This window comes from Anabrus simplex, chromosome 8 (assembly GCF_040414725.1).
Source record: "Anabrus simplex isolate iqAnaSimp1 chromosome 8, ASM4041472v1, whole genome shotgun sequence".
Classification (NCBI taxonomy): domain Eukaryota; kingdom Metazoa; phylum Arthropoda; class Insecta; order Orthoptera; family Tettigoniidae; genus Anabrus; species Anabrus simplex.
The window spans coordinates 102,260,451-102,274,750 of NC_090272.1; the positions used below are offsets into that span (position 1 = coordinate 102,260,451).

The window sequence follows — 14,300 nt, forward strand, 5'->3', positions numbered from 1 at the left end:
TGAATTGTGTCTATGGCATTTAGATAATAGCAATAATAATAATAATAATAATAATAATAATAATAATAATAATAATATTAATAATAATAATATACACACTGTACATTATCATTATAGACCGTCATGCCTTTCAGCGTCCAGTCCTCAAGCCTCTGTGAATTTACTAAACGTCGCCACAATCCTCTATTTGTAACTAGTGCTATGGCCTCTTATCGTTAAATCGTTAGAAACAGAGTATAACCATCGTCGTCTTAGTTTCCCTCCCTTCTCTTACCCTTCACACCAGAGTCTATTACTCTCCTAGGTAACCTATCCTCCTCCATTCACCTCATATGACCCACCACCGAGGCCGGTGTAAGCGTACAGCTTCATCCATCGAGTTCATTCCTCATTTCGAGTATCTTCCTGCCATTGTTCCCACCTGTTTCTACCAGCAATCATTCTCGCTACTTTCATGCCTGTTACTTTTAACTTATGAATAAGATATTCTGAGTCCATCCAGCTGTCACTCCGATAGAGCAAAGTTAGTCGGAAAACAGACCGATGTAAAGATAGTTCGTCCTGGAGCTGACCTTCTTACAGAATACTGTAGAATTCTGCGAGCTCACTGCATTAGTTTTACTGCATCTTTAATCAATCTTACTATACTACCATCCTGGAAGAACCAAAAACCAAAACCAACCAAACACCGTGGCGCAACAGCCTCGAAAGACCATGGCCTACCAAGCAACTGCTGCTCAGCCTGAAGGCCTGCAGATTACGAGGTGTGGTGTGGTCAGCACGACGGATCCTCTCGGCCGTTGTTCTTGGTTTTCTAGACCGGGGCCGCCATCTCACCGTTAGATACCTCCTCAATTGTAATCACGCAGGCTGAGTGGACCTCGATAAAGGCCTCAGATTCAGGTAAAAATCCCTGACCTGGCCAGGAATCGAACCCGGGGCCTCCGGGTAAGAGGCAGTGACGCTACCCCTACACCGTGGGGCCGGCTTCCTGGGAGAACACACATCCTAAGTACTTAAAATTATCTACCTGTTCCAGCTTTGTTTCAATAATAATAATAATAATAATAATAATAATAATAATAATAATAATAATAATAATAATAATCGTCTTTTTCTTCGATGTTTGTCCCTCCTGATGGATCGTTGTCTCCAGTTAGCTCTGTTCTGGGTCATGTCAGGATGGAGATTGACGCTCTTATGATATCTTTTTGAAGAGTATCGGCCCATCGCTGCTTGGGTCGTCCTTTTGGTCTCCACTCCAATAATCGGGTGGCTGGCTGATTGCAGAGGTTCCGCACTGGGCGATGGGGTCTGCTGCTAGCGGAATATCTGGCGGAATAGAATTATAAGTGCTACCAGGCCTGTGACAAGAGCACGGAACGCACGAACTACGGATTTTTTCGATCTGCTTAACGTTGCACTGACACAGATAGGTCTTATGGCCACGATGGGATAGGAAAGGGCTAGGAGTGAGAAAGCAGCGGCCGCGGCCTTAATTACGGTTCAGCCCCACCATCCGCCTGGTGTGAAAATGGAAAACCACGGAAAACCATCTTCAGGGCTGCCAAATGCAAGTTGACAGCTGCGAGACCCTAACCGCACGACCAACTCGTTCGGTCAACGGAATACTACGGGGTGTAGTGGAGTGTGGAGATGAGTTGTACAGAGTGACAGGGTCGCTAACCTAAATTTTTCATCCCAGGCTTAAGGTAGCGATAGCCTGTTTTCACCTAGGAGAGTAAAACAATAAAGGGCGCATGAAGGAATGTACAGTGTGTGTCAGGCAGCGATAGGAAACTGCTTTTCTAAAATTGAACTGCACCCATCTCTGTCCTCATACACACCGTAGTTGTTCGAAGGTAGCCTCGTTCAGCGATGTTATTAGTGGTAAAAAGGAGTATAGCACTGCGCACGTTTTAAATTTTGGTGGTCGTGTTGAAATTTGATAGTTAAATGCGTATTTAAACTTACACAACCTTTAGTGGAACATAATGGAAAAGGGGAATCACCACATCTCCCACTTCCACTTTTGTGATTTTACTCCTCCTGTCGCGCTTATGATATTTCCTCCGGCTCTACGGTTAAATTTTTAGCGTCCTGGCCTTTGGTCACAGGGGTCCCGAGTTCGATTCGCAGCAGGGTCCGGAATTTTAACCATCATTGGTTAATTTCGCTGGCACTGGGGCTGGATGTACGTGTTGTCTTCTTCATAATTTCATCCTCATCACGACGTCCGTTATACTTACTCTAAGTCTTGCTACAGGTTTTAAAGTCGTACTAGCACATCAAAGGTTTTCGGCGATGGAACGACGGGAAAGTGATGAAAATTGGGAAAGTAGAGGCAGTGGCCTTAATTAAGATACAGACCTAGCATTTTCTTGGTATGAAAATGGGGAGCCACAGAGAACAATCTTCGAACCCACCATTTCCTGGATGAAAGCTCGCAGCTACGTGACCCAAACCGCACGGTCAACTCGCTCGGTGACCAAGTTGTAAGCGCAAGTGTACTGATCTTGACTGAATGCTATGATGCGTCGGGGTTTACACACTTTTCACTTTCTTTCAGGTTAGGCCTGGGCAAGTGTCAGTGGATCACTGCATACAGTACTATACCACTGCACAGTGTAGAATTAAGTATGAAAAGTGAAATTAACTTGAAGTGTCTCATACATCAAAATGTGCACAGTAGTCGGGTTAGGAGCATAGTGATACTGGTCCATCGACAATAAAGAAATGAACAACAAAAAGATCTAAAATTTTCTAGAAGAAACAAAAGTCCAGGGAAACGTATTCCCTGACTAGCTGCCCAATAAAAAGTGTTTACGTAATAGATTCTGTCGTGTGGTCCTCCGGGCATAAATAGGTCCATTTTTATCTCACGTCTTCTGAGATTGGCAATACTGTCTAATCACGCCCTGCACTGCCTTACTCAGAGCGAATGAAGTAAAAAATGAAATGTCGTATGGCTTTTAGTGCCGGGATATCCCAGGACGGGTTCGGCTCGCCAGGTGCAGGTCTTTCTATTTGACACCCGTAGGCGACCTGCGCGTCGTGATGAGGATGAAATGATGATGAAGACGACACATACATACAGCCCCCTGCCAATGGAATTAACCAATTAAGGTTAAAATCCCAGACCCGGCCGGGAATCGAACTCGGGACCCTCTGAACCGAAGGCCAGTACGCTGACCGTTCAGCCAACGAGTAAGACGCATGTACAATGGCTTAAAAAAGGCAATGAGTGCATTGCATTGTATGATCCTCGCATTTAATATCTTATCAAAACTTAATTTCAGTTATATAATTCACTACCCATGTGGAGAGAAACCCTGACGATATTCACAACAAAAATTATACCTATAGGTTCTATTGACTTTGTCAGAAGTCTAACTTATCTGTTACCGAGCTCGATAGCTGCAGGCGCTTAAGTGCGGCCAGTATCCAGTATTCGGGAGATAGTGGGTTCGAGCCCCACTGCCGGCAGCCCTTAAGATGGTTTTCCGTGGTTAATTAAGGCCACGGCCGCTTCCTTCCAATTCCTAGGCCTTCCCTGTCCCATCGTCGCCAATAAGACATATCTGTGTCGGCGCGACGTAAAGCAAATAGCAAAAGAAAAAAAAAAAGAAAAAAAACTTACCTGTTAGGAACTTATAAGCTCACCGAACAAAAAATTAGTCAACCTAGCGTGCACGAACAGATGGTTCGTTAAGCCTGTACAGATGGCGCAGCGAACAAGTCCCGTGATCACCCGCACGTGCACTGCCTCTACGTGAGCATAAGGCAGTAGCGATCAGTCAGACATTGATGTTTCAAGCGAACAGTGTGCGTCAACATGGGTAGATGTAAGGAATGACAGAGTGCCAAAAAGAGGCAATCGTCTTTGGCCGTGATCGGAAAGAGATTCTGACTGAGAGAGACCGGTGACGTGTTTCACGGCTTGTGAATCAAAATCGTTTCTAAACCCGATAGGAATTGCTATAATAAGTGAATGAAGGTCCACCACATTCTGTTAGCGAGAGAACATTGGAACGGGAACTCCATGCAAGAACATTTGGAGTCAGTCACTTCGCAAGAGTCCATTGCTCACACAAGGACATAAAGCTGCGCATCTTCAATGGGCTTAGAAATCATCGAACGTGGACAGTAGTTGACTGCCGGAACGTAATGTGGTCTGACGAATTACATTTTTGCCTGTATTCCAATGCTGCACGTCGTCGAGAGCACCGAAGGAAAAATAAAGAATTTCATCCTGGATGTGTGCAAGGTCAGGTTCAAGCTAGAGGTGGATCTGTATTGTATTGGGGGTGTTTTCCGTATAATAGATTGGACTCTCTCACTGAGGTGACCACTAACATGAACCGGCATGTTTATTTAAACATTATGAATGATCAGGTGTTGCCTTTCAGTCCACATCTACACGATGTGCTATTGGAACCCCGATTTTTCAAGATGACGACAGCAAAGTTCATCGGTCTGGACGCATACGTAACTGGTTCTAGGAACACTCCCCTACTCTATTACATATCGATTGGCGTGCAAAATCACCTAGCTTGAACCCTATTGAAAATCTGTGGGACATTTGGAACAGCGGGTGGAACATCGGCATTCCCGCAATTTGGTGGAATTGCGCGATCAAATCTGCGAGTGGCTTAACTTGAATGCGACGTATCTGCACAAAATTGTGGACTCACTTCCTAACCGAATGCAGGCGAATAATAAGTCCAGAAGCGGAGTTATACGGTACTGCATAATGCCTGTAATGATTTCTCCAGGGGTGACAAACATCTTCTCCGGTGAGCTTACAACTACATAAGCACATTTTTTGAGTGACTCTACATTGAATCCGATGTCAACGGAGGGATGATGTATCAGATACTGTTGGTATGTTCACTCTCCCCGAATCTGCGTTTCAAAAGTAGGCAGTTACAGCACACAGTAGGATGGTAATATGTTACTGTTCTGGTCATTTGAATTGATTACACAATGATATTTATGAGATTATGGACCTAAAAATGTTATAATACAATGTTATTGGCTTTACATCCCACTAACTACTTTTACGGTTTTCGGAGACGCCGAGGTTCCGGAATGTACAGTAGTTCCGCAGAATTTATTTTACGTGCCAGTAAATCTACGTATGTCAGCACCTTCAAATACCACCGGACTGACCCAGGATCGAACCTGCCAAGTTGGGGTCAGATGACCAGCGAATCGAACGTCTGAGCCACTCAGCCCGACGGACCTGCAATTTTTGCAGTTCTTGGAGAAACATTGAAATTATTGCTCGGAGTCCGTTGGCTAGCCCTAACACTACACTGTTTCGGGGACTGTCTAGCTCAAGGGCAACGAGAGAGTCCCGCTTCTTGAGCTAAACGGTATAACCGCTGGAAGAGCCGAGAGCAGCTGGCATCTAATCGTCAGTGCTGCTGGCAATATGTGAAGTCAAGGTGCAAACAAATCCACAGCAATGTACCTGGCTGAGTATATCATGTTTACGAAATACAATCGTGCAGGTCGTTTGTCGTTCATTGTTTATGCTGTATTCCTAAACAAGCTTTCATTTTAGTCTGCAGTCTTTATAGCCTTTGAGAGTACAGGTAGCAGTCAAAAAAAAATCTTACTACAACATTGTATTAGAACGTGTTGTAGACTTGAGTCCATAATTTGTTAATTACTTCTACTATTGGTCCAGGGGGAACAAGAAATGCCAACCAACTATCAAGATCGGTAGAAATATTAAACTCAACTGCCTTGCTTTTGCGGACGGTTTATCATTAGTTGCAAATGCAATAGAAGAGACTAAATTTCAAACTGAACAACTGGAAATTATAGCAAAGAAATTGGGATTACAAATTTCATTTGAAAAAACAGAAATGATGCCAACTTTTAAAGTTGATTTACCAGTTATACAACTGAACGGTAATAAAGAGATTAAAATTGTTCAGAAATTCAAATATCTTGGGGAAATAATAACATGGAATACAAACAAAAAAGAAGCAATAGAACACGGAACAACTAAATTTAAACAAGCACGAAGACTTACCTGGCCAACCTATTAAAAAAATCTTATTCGATAAACGCTAAGCTGAAACACTATAATTCCATAGTTAAACCAGAGGCAACGTACGCTAGTGAAACTTTATTCAAATTAAATGTAAAATCTACAACAGACAAATTACAGAAAACTGACGGAAGAATTCTTAGAACAATTACTAATAAAAAACACCAAGTTGATGGACAGTGGAGATTGTTGCCTAACAACATTGTCTATCGTGAATGTGAATCAATATTATCTACAATGCATAACAGAAGAATTTCCTTTTTCTGTCATATATCAAGATTACCAGACACCAGGATATTGAAACAACTATTTGATTTAAAAAAAATCAATAATAATTGGTTCAAAGAAGTTCAGGATGATTTGTAAGAATTGTGTATAACTCGGCAACAAATCAAAGACAGAAAAGAGAAGGGGATTTTGAAGAACAAAAGCATAAGTCTCAAACTAAAAACAGTTGAACGGAAACAATATACTATATCAGACACACAAAGGGCTTCCAGGCCGGAGAGGATGAGAAAGTTCTGGGAGAAAAAGAAGAAATTAAGTCAAATGTATTGATTTAAGTGCTCCAATGTGGGCGTAATATATGTAAATAATAAAATAAATAATTAGTCCAGGCTCTTGCCTTTTTTTGTCAAAAAAAGTCTGTAATTATAATGACATGTGCGGTATACAGGGTGTCCCCAAGAAACACCGACAAGGCTTAGTATGTTGTGCGGGACTGCGGACTGATCAGTTTTCAAGAAGTAACCCCTGTCCGGAAATGCACGGTTTGGGCGCTGGAGAGCGTCGAAGTCTGAGAACGGTCGTGACAATTTTTTGCCGATTTGGTGTCTTAATACGGAGGGTATGCAACTCTTCAGCCATCTGTGTACTGCGGATGGATGGCTTCAGCCTAATAACATTCCTGCGCATGCACTACATTCATCCACACTGTCCTTGATGCGCATCCCACTGCGTTACTTGTGTACTGTAACCTGCCCGTGCAGTAACGTTGTTAACAGTAGTGCGACATGTGCAATCGCGATCACAAGAATTCCTGGTGGAAAAGGAAATTGGTAACGTTTGGGCGAATATTTTGGCCAAACCTGAGGATGAGGGAGAAGTAACCAGGGCTACGTCCATGTGTTCATCTTCCAGGAGGTGTGGCTTGCGACGTTGCGCACTCAGAGGTCACTCCCAACTCGATTTTTTTCGGGAACTGATTAATATGTTTCTATGGTTAAATAGTCTTCCTATACCAACTTTTCTTAATCAAGGAAAACAATTAATTAACTCTAATTACGATGAAGTTAGCACAATGTAATCCCACCCCAATATATGACATTTAATTGTTTGATCACCGCTGACAATAACTTCATAGGAACGGTTTTCCAAACGCCCTTGCATCTCTGATAATGATAATTATTTTATGCTGGTTATTTTTAATTTGGTTTTTGAGGATAAAAATTATTATTATTATTATTATTATTATTATTATTATTATTATTAGTAGTAGTAGTAGTAGTAGTAGTAGTAGTAGTAGTAGTAGTAGTATTTAACAGTGCCTATATTGACGAAAATAAAGGTCTTTTTTTTTACAGTGGTTGAGCGCGAAGCAATTTGATAATGAAGTAATAGTCGAGACCGCTAATATTTCAGCTAGACTTCGCACACAAGAATTACAAAGAAACTGGAGATTTTGACCGTCAGTGAGTTAAAATACACATTACGTCTGTTGCCTTGAAGGAGGCTCGTGTTTCCTCCCTTCATTCCTCTCTCCCTTCATTGTCGAGCAAGTGAGGTGTGAAGCAAGTATCTTCCCCTCTGCGTGTGTTTCGTTCATGCTAGATATCCTTGTACTTCGTTTTCTCCACCTCCCCTCACTCGTCAGGTGTGTGCATGTGTTAACGCGTCTAACGGATGTGACCGATGAGAGAGAGAGTATGTAAGCAGGTACTGGGTGGTTCTGAGGGCTGTACTGATTTCTTGCCTGAAATGAAAATTTCTGGTCACGAGATTCTAAAGATTTCGAGTGTACCAGTTCACAGCTGCGGAAATATCCGACATGGTGCTTCCATCCGGCAAAGCGGATTGCAATGGTAGAGCTGCTGCAAGATTGTATGCGGAACGTTTTCCAAACAGACGTACCGCACATCATTCCACGTTCGCGGCCATCGAGAGATGACTGAGAGAAGCCGGATATTTCCACGTAGGTAGTATGAAGAGTATGGTGTATGATACTCCTGTAACGTCAGCGGAGGACTTTATTGCTCGAGTTCACGGAGCGATTGAAATCTTTCAAAGACCACCGCACGTATTGGGTCATGTGCATGAGGCTCAGCTCCGCCGATGTAGGCTCTGCAGTGACGTAGGACGTACACAGCTCGAACTCCGTTCGTAATGAGCCCGATGTGCTTCTCATGTTCGGTTCATTGACGACATGCGGAACGCACACCCATCTCACACTTCGATGCGCTGGAGCGTCCAAGCCGTGCGTTTCTGGATATGGGTTCCTTCTTGAAACCGGATCTGTTTACCTTCGCGCACAACATACTAAGCGTTGTCGGTGATTTTTGGGACACTCTGTATAATCATCTGTTTTACTTACGATATATCTCTGAAATGTAATGATGGGAAGTGTTCATTATGCCTTCTTGATGAGGAGCAATCATTTAAAATACAGTACAGTTTTGTGTTTGGTTAAATACAAGAACAGCTGGCATTAGGATGTGGTATGATTAGCCGCTGTTGTCTACACAGGCGCCGTGCATTGGCGATGAGCTTAAACTCAAAGGGTGATAACTGATGACACTATTCTACTCTATCTGGTATTATGGTATATCACTTACCATGTAAGAGAGAAATATGCATTTTTGTATTTAACATTATGGACAACATTCTGTCCGACTCCTTGTCTGAGGCTTTCGCTCCAGAGGGTCCCCGGTTCGTTTCCAGACCGGTTCGAGGACTTATCGTGTTCTATTAATTCTTCCGGCTCGGGAAGTGGGAGTTTGTATTTATCTCAACAATCCTCTCTTCATATTCAGACAACACACTTCAGTACCAACCACCACAGAAGTACACAACAGTGATTACATTCCTCCCCATAGGGTTGGTGTCAGGAAGGGCATCCGCCTGTAAAACAGGGCCAAATCCACATGTGCGACGCAGTTCTCAGCCGCGACCCCACAGGCGTATGAAAAGCGGTAGTGGAAGAAAATGATTATGAACAACATTCAGCTAAAATAAGTTTGGACTGTACCACGTAGTGCCAATTTTCTGCCTCATGAAGGGTTAATAGTATTGATACAGGAGCTTGTAAGTACGGCATTGTTGCATGCGAAGCTAATCGAGCTGCGTGTACGAGAGTGCAACACGATCAGAGTTCCGGAGTTCACAGATACATGGCAGGGAGGATACAGTATTGTGAATTAAGTAGGATTATCAATGTTGGTATCACCGTTATGAATATGGAACAATAATTAATATGCATTAGATTGGTTCGAGCATCATGGCTTAGGCTCCACCAATACAACCGCTCCAACTTCTTCTCACTAAATATTCCCGTACCTTCTTGTACTGTAAGCTATGGCTTGTCCTGTGTATACGTGTGTATGTTTCTTTCCTCAAAATTCTTGGCTAGAATACTAATAGCGTATTTAGTCAAGTGTGGGTAAAAATAACAAAACTCACTGCATGCTATGGATTTGCACGATGACTGAAGTTTTAAATGATTTAACTTTCCTGGAAAACTATTACAGATAACAAAATTGTTGCTTTGCATACTTTTCTCGACCCACTTCCTGCAACTTTCATTTTTACTAGAATAGAGCATGTTATCTCAAAGAATGCTGCATCAATCAAATTGGAATTATTAGATCATATTTTTAGGTAAAAACCAAAGCAAAGTCATCTCCGTACAGGTCATGAAGGCCCTGGGAGGAGTGGAAGGTAAAGAGTTCCACTTGCTGGGGTAGAGTGTTTAGCTGTTCGCCCGGCTACCTTTGCCCCCAAGAATTAACCTGGTACTTATTTCTGGTGTAGGCTGAGCAATATTATGTTAAACTACATGTAAGAAAAATGTGAGTTGTTTTCTGCGCATTTCTTATTCATTTGCGATTGCTTCTAATTGTCATTACACTATTCGTATGTCATGTTTAATTATTGCCAGGTTTTGTTTTCTTCTTCTTGTTTTGTTTCGGCCAACTAAGGACCACGTCATTTCAACTGTTTCTCTTGAGCTTTAATATTGGTCCAGTACTCCTTCATTCGTATACGGTGTTGCTCCTTTCGCTCTTCCGTCCATGCCTTTCCAGTTTTCATCTTCGGCTTTGGTAGGAAACTCTGATGTTCTTGGAGTTTTTTTCTTAAGTGGGACACGCTCCTGGATATCTTCAAATGAGATCCCAATCTCCTGCAGATCTTTCTGTACCTCACTGAACCATGCCCCCTTTGCCTTTTTCTCTTGGAGGAAAATGAAAATGCGGTTGGTTAACCTTGTTGAAATCATTCGGGCCACGTGTCCGTAAAGAGTAATCCTCCTTTTTCGCATCACATCAGTTATTTTCTCCACATGCGAGTACAACTCCTGGTTGTGCCGTCTCCTAAACTCGCCGTTGTCTTTAACTGGACCTAAGATTTTTATTTATTGCAATTCATTTTTTATTCTTGTTTAATCATGACATTTTTTTATTTCTGTTTAATTTCTCGTGATATTTGTTTTGTATGGAATTGTACGTTTGATGTTATGTAATTTAGTTTTAATTTTATTTCTTCGTTGTCATGCTACCGTAAATAAGCAAGGTCACCGGGTTATCTCCAGATGATAGTGTATTTAATAGTTGTTACAGGGATTTATCGTGGACCGCAGACGTAAGGAAAGGCGTGGAGTGAACGGCTGGACAGGGGACCACTTAGAATGATGATTACTTTAACAAAAATTGGAAATGCTTAACGGTTAACAAAAACCCAAAAAAAAAAAACATAGGAGTTGAAAAATTACTTGATAATAGTAACATATAACAACTAGGTCGTCAGCTCCAACAGTACAGCGGACTTAGAAGTCCTTTATCAGGTACAAGTTTAATGGAAAGAAACTCCCAATTATTAACCTACATACGGAAAAGCATAATTGTTCCTAACATTATAGAGTTTGTGCTCCTGTTACATAGAGGCTAGCCTAAATAAAGCAATATGTCGCTTGTTACATTTCCAGTTACACTGGTAACCAATCTGGTGACTAAATTGCGTAACAAAAGCCTGGAATCAATTCCAAACCTGCCCGCAGTGTCGCATGAAGTGAGGGCATGACGCTGTTGATGGTGATCCGTTCGTCGAATGGCGAAGTTAAGCCTTGAGAAGAGCGCTTGGTGTTATTCGACAGGAGTAGGCTATGTGCCTACACCGGGTTTCTCCCTTTCCCTACCTCATCAACCCACACTCAGACGCGCAGGTCACACTTTGCCATCAAATAGAAAGGCGTGCACCAGGCGATCGGACATGTCTCCGGACACTCCCGGCACTAAAAGCCATACGATAAATAAATAAATAAATAAATAAATAAATAAATAAATAAATAAATAAATAAACAGTGGTTCCGATGGAAAGAGCATAATGTTGGAACAGGAGCATAGTTCTTCGAAATAGCAGACTTCGCCCATAGTAAGCATTTTGAACGGTCTCCTGCTGGTACAAGCAAAAAGTACTGTTTTTCCCACTGGCTCTTTGCAGGCAGATTCGGCGAGGCCTTATATTTTTATTTCCAATCTTTAGGCCTTTCGCACTGTCACCCTAAGACCTATCTGAGTCGGTGCTACGTAAAGCAAACTGTTAAAAAAAAAAAGGAAATTTATGTATGTGGATATTGATCAGTCTATGATGACAATGAAAAGAGGCTCTGGTACGGCCATCGAACCTAGCGTCCTACTCTGCAAGGTATTATATATATATATTACAGTTTGCTTTACATCGCATCGGTACAGATAGGTCTTATGGCGACGATGGGAGAGGGATGGCTTGGAGTGGGAAGGAAGCGACCATAGCGTTAATTAAGGTACAGACACAGCATTTGCTGCCGAATGACTAATGCTCCAACTCTGAGATCTAATAAAAAGATACGAACTGAACTTCGTATCCGCTTAATAGAACTCAGATAAATAAAATAGTTAAGATGGCTAAAACTAGAATCCTCCTAAGTCACGCTACCGACTCTTAAAACAGGTCGTAAGGACCAAGAAGCCGAACACCCGTTTCAAATATCGCGGCCCTTGGCTAACTTACGACCTGTTTTAACTGGCCACCCCCCACCCCCTCTCTCCATTTTCGGCCTTCTTGACTCACTGTAATTAAACCTGTCAAAATTCAAAATGAATCTTCCCTGAAAAGGCCCGTTTGTTAAGGAGGAAGCTTTCTGCCTCTTCTAATTTCTTCTAAATCTCACTTCGATCCGCTTATTTGACTTTTAATAGAGTAGTGAAGAGGGGGTTTCTTCTCTGACGTGGAGAAACATATTCTTCTTCACGACAGATCGTTTTTCGCCCGCCAGTGCACATGGTGGAGATTTTTCCGACTCATCGGCTATGTCGCGGAAACAGATGAGTATAGGGGCATAGTTTTCGTCCCGGGACTCTCATGTACTCGCTCTCAACAAAAAAAAAAAAAAAATGCCTGGGCTGAAAGTGGAGAAACCATAGAAAACCATCTTCAGGGGTGCCGACCGTGGGTTCGAACCCACTATCTCCTGAATGCAAGCTGATAGATTCTTGAACCAAACTGCGCAGCCATTTGTTCGGTAATATAGATTTAACTTTCGCCTCTAATACTGACGTCCTCTCCACTACTACTACTACTACTACTACTACTACTTATGAGTACCCTCATGGGGTGCAGCGGACGGCCTGGACGGTAACGCCTTCTCTAAGGCCAAGAGATGTGTTGTGCTGATTTTAGGTGCGGAGAAGGTGGTGTGGGGGGAGCGGTCGTGGCCTATTAAAGGAACGGTCCTGGCATTCGCCTTAGTGAGGAGAATGGCAAACCACGGTAAACCATTCTCAGGACAGCGGACGGTGGGACCAGCCCACTGCCTTCCGAATGCCGAACTCTACTCTGCTTGGTGTCTCTTACCAGTATTTCTCAGTTTTAATTCCGTACCCTGATGGAGTTCGGCAGGCCTCCTGGTCGATAACGCCGTCTCTCACGCCAGGGAGGTTTGTATCGGTGATGTGATTTCCGGAGAAGATGAGATGGATGCGGCCGTGGCCTGTGATAGGAACTGTTCCGGCATTCACCTCAGTGTAGAGGAATGGACAACCACGGAAAACTATTCTCAGCACAGCCGATGGTGGGGACCATACCCTCCGCCTTTCGAATGCAGAGCTGCAAGGCAAGTGAAACTAGCCACTGTTAAGGCGAAGCCTAGTCTAATCGGCGTCTTCTTCTTCTTCTTGTACCACTTTCACCACATCCGTGGGGTCGCGGGTGCGAACTGTGTCCCACATGTGGATTTGGTCGCATGACTTTCCTGTCGCCAACCCTATATGCAGGGAGATAATCACTATTGCGTGTTCCTGTAGGGGAAAAGTGCTGTGCGTTTTCTGAATATGAATAAGAAAGTGTTGCGACAAACACCCAGTCCCCGAGCCAGAAGAATTAATCAGACGCGATTAAAATCTCCGATCCGGCCGGGAATCGAACCCGGGACTCTCTTAACCCAAAGCGTTAACGCTGACCATTCAGCCAAAAAGTCGGACCCTGTTCTAACCGGTGTATTTCTTACAAATATGTGTTAATTCTTATTTCACAGAGTCATAGAATATCGACTGTGTCTTCAAGATGTGTAAATTCGTTTAGAACTAAGAACTAAAGTCTACCTCTGTGGTGTAGTGGAGACCCGGGTTCGATTCCCGGCTCTGCCACGAAATTTGAAAAGTGGTACGACTTCTGGAACGGGGTTTACTCAGCCTCGGGAGGTAAATTGAGTACTGGTGGGGTGGGGGGTGGGTGGGGGTGGGAGGGTTCGATTTGCACCTCATTCATCATCGAAGTGGTTTTCGTGGTTTCCCACTTCTCCTCCAGACAAATGCCGGGATGGTGCCTAACTTACACGCGACATCCTTCCCTTTTCCTTGCCTACTCCTTCCCATCTTACTATCCCCCACAAGGCCCCTGTTCAGCATAGCAGGTGTGGTACTGGTCCTCTTCCCCAGTTGTATCTCCCGACCCAAAGTCGCACCTTCCAGGACACTGCCCTTGAGGC

General features: G+C 43.2%; 1 protein-coding gene across 2 annotated transcripts in view; it reads left to right on the forward strand.

Moving 5' to 3' along the window:
* LOC136879173 (EF-hand calcium-binding domain-containing protein 4A) overlaps positions 1–14,300 on the forward strand; it is a 659,860-nt gene that overhangs the window by 60,931 nt on the left and 584,629 nt on the right. The window lies entirely within an intron of this gene.